Source organism: Saimiri boliviensis, chromosome 2, assembly GCF_048565385.1.
Source record: "Saimiri boliviensis isolate mSaiBol1 chromosome 2, mSaiBol1.pri, whole genome shotgun sequence".
In the NCBI taxonomy this organism is placed as follows: Eukaryota; Metazoa; Chordata; class Mammalia; order Primates; family Cebidae; genus Saimiri; species Saimiri boliviensis.
In genome coordinates, this window is record NC_133450.1 from 11,575,623 (window position 1) to 11,583,430 (window position 7,808).

Here is a 7,808-nt window from a genome sequence, read left to right on the forward strand (position 1 = left end):
ATGAAACAAGAACAGGATCCTATGAAAAAAATTGTAAAAAGAGCTCTTCCTTTTCACCTTCCCCTCTTCCTCTCAGTTGTTCAAAAACCATTAGGTGGAACAGCGTAACACAGGCATGCTCTTCGAGGGGGGGCTCGGGGGTGGTCCAGTGTCTTAGTCCATGTTTTCTTGCTATAACAGAATACCTGAGACTGGGTAATCTGTAATGAATAAAAATGTATTTGACTTATGGTTCTGGAGGCTGGGAGATCTAAAATCAAGGGTATACATCTGGCAGGGGGCTTCTTGCCTCGATACAACATGGTGAAAGGGAGCACGTGAGTGAGAGAGCACTCCAGAAAGAGAAGGAAGGGGGCTAAGCTCGTTTTTTGATGAGGATACCATTCTTTTGATAATAAACCCAATCCCATGATAACAACATTAATCCATGCGTGACAACAGAGGCCTCACGGCCTCATCGCGTCTTAAAGTTCTCACCTCTTAACAGTGTTGCATTGAAGATTAACTTTCCAACAGTTGGAAATTTGGGGGACACATTCAAATCATAGAATTCTGCTCCTGCCCTCCAAAATTCATGTCTTCACATATAAAATCCATTCCCTCACAACAGTGCCCAAAGTCCAGCGTCTTATCTAAATCAGATATGGGTGAGACTCAAGGCTTGATGAATCCTGAAACAAGTTCTTCTCCAGCTGTGAGCCAATGAAATTAGACAAGTGATATGTTTCCAAAATACGATGGTAGGACAGACACAGGATAGACCTTCCCATCCCAAAAGTGAGAAATAGGCAAGGAAAGAGAGGCAACTGGCTCCGAGTAAGTCCACAACCCACCAGGGTGAATGCTAAATCTGAAAGTGGAAAATAATCTTTGACTCCATGTCCCACCTTCTGAGCATACCGGAGTGGTGCTAGGCCCCCAAGGCCTTGGGCAGCCCCATTCTTTTCTTTTTCTTTTCTTTTCTTTTTTTTTTTTTGAGACGGAGTTTCGCTCTTGTTACCCCGGCTGGAGTGCAATGGCGCGATCTCGGCTCACCGCAACCTCCGCCTCCTGGGTTCAGGCAATTCTCCTGCCTCAGCCTCCTGAGTAGCTGGGATTACAGGCACGCGCCACCATGCCCAGCTAATTTTTGTATTTTTAGTAGAGATGGGGTTTCACCATGTTGACCAGGATGGTCTCGATCTCTTGACCTCATGATCCACCCGCCTCAGCCTCCCAAAGTGCTGGGATTACAGGCTTGAGCTACCGCGCCCGGCCCTAGCAGCCCCACTCTTACGTCCTGCTGGGCTCAGCCTACGACGCGGCTCTTTGGAGTGGAGTCTCTTGCCTGCAGCCCTGCTGGGAACGTGCTACACACTGGTAGCTCTACCATTCTGGGTCTCAGGAGTGGCTCCACCCTCATGCTCCAGTAGGCACTGCACTAGTGGGACTTTCTGTGGCAGCTCTGCCGCCGAGGCAGGTTTCTGTCTGAGCCCTCGGGCTATCACATGACTTCTTCTGAAATCTAGATGGAGGCCGCCAGGGCCCCACAGCTCAAGCACTCCCTACATCTGCAGAGTCAGCATGATGGTTGCATCCACGGCTTACTGTACCCTTCAGAGAGGCAGCATAAGCTGCCACTGGGCCTAGTTGTCATTGCTGGGGCAGCCAAGGGGCACTGCACCAGAATACAAGGAGCAGAGTCCGGAGACAGCCCTGGGCAGCAAGCACAGAGGTCCCGCAGGCACCTCTCTGGATCCTTTGCCTTCTAGGACTGAGCTTTCCTTGAAGATCTCAGAAATGCTTTCAGAGTCACTCTCCCGTTGTCTTGATGAATAGAACCTGACTTCCCTCTTTCCACATTAATCTCTTTAGGGAACAGTTGCTTAGCCACGTTCTTAGCATTCCCTCACAAACATTTTTTCTCTTCCTTACATGGCCAGGCTGAGGGTGTTCCACATCTTTCCATTCTGCTTCTCTTTTAATTATAAATTAGGTCTTCAAATAATTTCTCTCTTACCATAAGCAGCCAAAAGAAGCCATTCACCACCTTGAACACTTTGCAGGATATCCTTCTTCTGCAGGATATCCTAGATCATCACACTCAAGTTCTGCCTTCCACAAAGGCCCAAGGCAAGGACCGTACCACAAGGATGGCCTCGCTGCAGTTCCTAACACCTCGTTCCTCAGTTCCATCTGAGACCTCATCAGCATGACCTTTACGATGCCTATTTCTACAAATGTTCTGATCACAACCACTTCAGTCATCTCTAAGATGTTCCTTTACATGTCTTCTTCTGAGCCCTCACCAAAATCACCCTTAATGCTCTATTCATGGCAATCTGGGCTTTTCTAGCTGCTTCTCCAAATTCTTCCAGCCTCTACCCATTATCCAGTTTCAAAGCTGGAGTGAAAGTATCCACATATTCACTTATCTGTTATAGCAACAGCCCCACTTCCTGGTGCCAATTACCTGTCTTGGTCCATTTCATGCCGCTGTAACAGAATATCCGAGACTGTGTAATTTGTAATGAACAGAAAGGCATTTGACTCGTGGTCCTAGAGGCTGGGAGGTCCAAGATCACGGTGCCACATCTGGTGAGGGCCTTCTGGCTGCGTCACAATGTGACACAGGGCATCACATGGGAAAGAGAGTGCTCCTGCATGAAAGGGAATGAGGCTGAACTCATCCTTGCATGAGGAACCTGCTCCCATGCTAATGAGCCCACTCCCATGACAGCAGCGTTCATCCATTCATAAGGGTAGAGCCCACATGGCCTAATCACCTCTCAAAGGTCTCACCTCTCAACACTACTGCATTGGGGATTAAATTTCCAACACCTGAAATTTGGAGGACACATGCAAACCATAGCGCCTGGAGACAGTAGTGGAAGCCTGTGCAATGTGAGGAGAGTGCCCACGTGGGGACTGGCAGCCCCCACAGCATGCTGAAGACCATAAGGGAGGGGTAACCTGCTTGGAGGGGTGAGCAGGTGAAGACAGCATCCCTGCAGAGGGAACAGGCGGTAGTGACCCATCGGGGAGTGCCAAAGCCTGAGTGGGGCAAGGAGGGCATCCTCAGAGGGAGGAGGAGGTGGTAGAGATGGGAAATTGATTATATATAGGAGGATTGATTTTTAAAGTAAAGATACTAAAGATTAACAGGAGCTGAGGTCCTCACGATCAGAAAAGGGGAGTTACAAATATGGAAAGGGAGATGGCTGGATTGAACTGTGGTGTCAATTGGAATTGAAAGTGTTGAGTTTAACTCATGGTTAGATAGAGATAGATAGATAGATAGATGATAGAGATAGAGGGAAATAAACGTAGGTGTGAAATAAATGTATATTTCACAGCTCTAACCACCGAGAGGACCTGGGAGCAGTGACTTTCCAATGTCACTGCTTGTTGCATGAGGAACCTGCTCCCATGCTAATGAGCCCACTCCCATGACAGTAGCGTTCATCCATTCATAAGGGTAGAGCCCACATGACCTAATCACCCCTCAGAGGTCTCGCCTCTCAACACCACTGCATTGGGGATTAAATTTAGTCCTTGCAGGTGTTGGAAGTCCTTGTAGATCAGGACTTCCTGGAGAAATGGCTGATTCAGAACTGGGGCAGAGAAAGTGCAAGATGAGTGTGGAGCATCATGTGGTGCCAGAAAGCAAGGAAGTGCTCACAGGATCATGGGGACATGTCAAAAGGGCACAGGCACCACCCCAAAGGGACTCCCACTGGTAGCACCAAAATACATAATGTCAATAACAGGCTATAATCCACTGAGTCAAATAAACCATGAGTCCATAGTCACACGAATAAATAAAGCAATACATTGAATCAGGATAGTTACATGGTATCAAAGGGCCTCCCACAAAAATACATACCAATCAAAAAGAGTGAAATAAGCCGGGTGCGGTGGCTCAAGCCTGTAATCCCAGCACTTTGGGAGGCCGAGGCGGGTGGATCACGAGGTCAAGAGATTGAGAACATCCTGGTCAACATGGTGAAACCCCGTCTCTACGAAAAAAAATACAAAAAATTAGCTGGGCGTGGTGGCACGTGCCTGTAATCCCAGCTACTCAGGAGGCTGAGGCAGAACTGCCTGAACCCAGAGGCGGAGGTTACGGTGAGCCAAGATCGCGCCATTGCACTCCAGCCTGGGTAACAAGAGTGAAACTCCGTCTCAAAAAAAAAAAAAAAAAAGCGAAATAATAAGTCGCAGGGAGAAGCCTGGCAGACGCCACCCTCATCGAGTGATCAGAATGGACGTCATCAGGAATGGGACAGATGGAAACCCTGCTCCCGCTGTGGGGTGCAGCAAGGAGACAGCATCACAGAACAGCCTGCAGAATTCCTACCACAGACGCAGGACCTGAATCTACTCATGAGAAACGTCCGAGAACCCTAAACTGAGGGGCATCCCACAATAGCACCGTGGTCGGAACGTCAAGGAAGTGCCCAGGAGCTGCTGTAGACAGAAGCCGACGGGGGAGACTTGACAGCTAAGAGAAGCATGATTCTCACCTGCACTCTTTGCTGCAAAGAACATCACGGGGAACGTGGCAAAACAATGAGGCGGCTGGAGATGACGCGGCAGTGATGCTTCAGCGTCTGTTTGCTGAGTTTGGTGGCTATAGTGTGCTTAGTTAGAAGACGACTTGCTTTACAAGAAACAGGCACTAAAGAATTTGATGACCAGGCGCCGTGGCTCACGCCTGTAATCCCAGCACTTTGGGAGGCCGAGGCGGGTGGATGACCTGAGGTCAGAAACTCGAGACCAGCCTGGCCAACATGGTGAAACCCTGTCTCTACTAAAAACACGAAAAGTAGCCCGGTGTGGTGGTGGGTGCCTGTAATCCCAGCTACCTGGGAGGCTGAGGCAGGAGAATCACTTGAACCCGGGAGGCAGAGGTTGCAGTGAGCAACGAGACTCCATCTGAAAAAAAAAAAAAAAAAAAAAAAAAAAAGTTAATAAAATGCTAAGAACTTTATTTAAAGAAAAATGGTGAACCTGGGGAGTGATTTCAAGTTACTCTTAATGGTTTGAGGAGGGGAGGAGAATCACTTGTACTGTACTTGAAACTTTCCTGCATGTATAACATTGCTTCAAAATGAAAAATAATTAAAACTTAACAGGTAACAAAAAGTGAAAGGGTCTTGGCTCTGGCTTTGGGAGAACGTTTCAAGGCGTGTGTCTTTGTTGGTGCGAGGGCTCCCTCTCGTGGTTATTAAGGCACAATGCAGCATGCAGCCCCAAGTCGGGTCGGACACTCGGTTTACAGCTTCGGATGTCCTTAGGGGTCATCACGTCCAACCCCTTGTCTCTGGCCAGGGTTTCTCCTCACCTAGACCATAAAGTTACCTGTATCTTCAGCCTCCAGAATTCCAGAATCCCTTTGTGGTCCCACCACTGGGAACTGCCCTGAGGGCTGGACCGCTTGCAGGTTCTCTGGCATGCAGGTAAGCTCTGAGCCAGTGTGATGAGGGGCTGGGCGGGTCACAAGGGCCGCGGAGGACAGTCTCGGGCACATCCCCTCCCTGCTCGTAACTTCAATTTCTTCATTTCTACATTGGAAACCATGAAACTTGCCCAGACTTTCACGGGAGCTAATGAGAGGGAAAAAAATGGGTCCCAGGTCCCAATTAATGGGTGACTGCATGTCCAAGGTGCCTGGGGAAAGCCTGATTTACACTGTGTGGCATAATTACTAACGACCCCTCATTCTCGCTCACAAGTGTCTCTGTTTGGAAGATACATCATCTGGTCATCCTACCAAGTATAGATGACATCCCGGGTGAAGGATAAATCACACAGTCACTCCGCCACCTGTGGACTCACTTCCTAATGGATTTTTGAAGCGTTTATTCCCACCCATTCCACTTTGGACATGACCCTCATCCAAGCGATTAATACAAACTCATGTGAGTCTCGCTGTTAACAAATCACGAGAGTGAGTCTCGTCTGAGAGGGGAGCTGAGTCAACCTTTGGGGGCCGGGGACTTGGTGGCCAGCTGGCAGGGCAGCAGCTCTTTCTCCAAAATTCCAGGAGCCTGGGCAGGAAGCTGGGGCCCAGGGACCTGAGCGTGTAGGTTACAAGGTGAATTGTTGAAAAAGAGATTTAAGATCATAGTTGAGTTTTGTAATGGAGGGAAATGAAAGCAGTATCTCTCACCCTCTTTCAGGAAAAAGGAATGCAAGCCTGAGCGCTAGGGTGGGGCTGAGGTGGGCGAGGGGTGAGAAAGGGTAGCAGCCTTTGTGTGTTTTGGGGGCTGTCACCAGATCTGGTCCATCCCAGGGTGGGTCTGGCTTTTCCTGGGGTAGGGGCAGGCCTGGGAGGATAGGGTGCTTTCAGGATCGGGGAGAGGGTAACAGGGTACCTGGAAGATGGTGGCTGTGAAGAGCCGGCTGGGAGAGGAGACGAGAAGGTCGTGAGTTCCTGAGATGGGGTTCTGTGGCTGCTCCCCAGTGCAGGCAGAGCCTTGTTGGGCTGGTGGGGGAGGTCAGGGGACTGGACGGGGGTCTTTGGTGGCCCTGGGCACAGCCAGCAGAGTGGAACATCTCAGTAGCTGGCTCCATGCAGCAGGGGCCAGAAGACAAAGACCAGGTCCTATAGCAGACGTTTGCAGAGGAAGGGGCAGCATCAATGTCAATGTCACAGCCTGGGCTGTGAGCCAAGCCCTGCCCCATGTCCTGGAACACCACGGCCATGAGCAACTTCTTGTAGGGTTGAAGAAGGGGTGGGGATCTAGGGTGCTGCAGAAATGCTATAGAAACTGGCCCTTGTGGGTCGCATGCGTTGGCTCATGCCTGTAATCCCAGCACGTTGGGAGGCTGAGGTGAGTGGATCACCTGAGGTCAGGAGTTTGAGATCAGCCTGCCCAGGATGGTGAAACCCCGTCTCTACTAAAAATACAAAATTAGCCAGGCATGGTGGTGGGTGCCTGTAGTCCCAGCTACTCAGGAGGCTGAGGCAGGAGAATCATTTGAACCTGGGAGGTGGAGGTTGCCGTGAGCTGAGATTTCACCATTGCACTCCAGCCTGGGTGAGAGCACGAGACTCTGACTCAAAAAAAAAAAAAAAAAAAAAAAAGAAAGGAAAGAAAGAAAGAAGGAAGAAAGGAAGGAAAGAATAAAAGAAGAAGGAAAGAAAGAAAGAGAAGGAAGAAAGAAAGAAGGAAAGAGAAACCGGCCGTTGTAAAGGGAGTGTGGAAGGCATGTGGATGCAGATGAGCTTGACTTAGAAAACTGAAGAACTGGGACATTTCTTCCACCCAAGTGTAAAGAAGACTTCAGGCCAGCTGCAGGAACTCAGTGAGCTTGTCTGAAAGGGACCAGGCTCCCGGGAGCTGGGCTTGGGGTGCCGTAGAGACTTGCAGTTCAAGTTTCATTTTCTTTTTCTTTTTTTTTTTTTTTGAGACGGAGTTTCGCTCTTGTTACCCAGGCTGGAGTGCAATGGCGCGATCTCGGCTCACCGCAACCTCCGCCTCCTGGGTTCAGGCAATTCTCCTGCCTCAGCCTCCTGCGTTCAAGTTTCATTTTCATTCATTATTTTTTAAATGTACATTCATTTGCAAAGGGCATATGCCCCAGAAACCGGGTAACATGAGTTTATATGACAGCAGGCCGCTGGGAAGTGGGTCGTTTAGTGGGGAGGCGCCTTCCACAGCCAGGTGCTTCAGGACACGACCTCAGGCCCGCATATCCACCCTGCAGAGAGTGACTATTGCCAGCATTTTTCAGATGGGGAAAAGAGGCTTCATGGAGCGCTGCGACCCAGCTGAGCTCTTACAGGCCGGTGAGTGAGGAGCCTGGGATTTGTCTGTCTG

The 7,808-nt window shown here is 49.6% G+C and overlaps 1 long non-coding RNA gene across 1 annotated transcript; it reads right to left on the minus strand.

Annotated features, from left to right (window-relative positions):
• Positions 1-1,291: 1,291 nt before the first annotated feature.
• Positions 1,292-4,780, minus strand: LOC141582550 (uncharacterized). The gene is made up of 3 exons (XR_012515412.1): positions 4,506-4,780; positions 3,866-3,998; positions 1,292-2,639 (listed from the first exon to the last, which is right to left on the minus strand). It is a non-coding gene; the product is annotated as an uncharacterized LOC141582550 (long non-coding RNA).
• Positions 4,781-7,808: the final 3,028 nt, after the last annotated feature.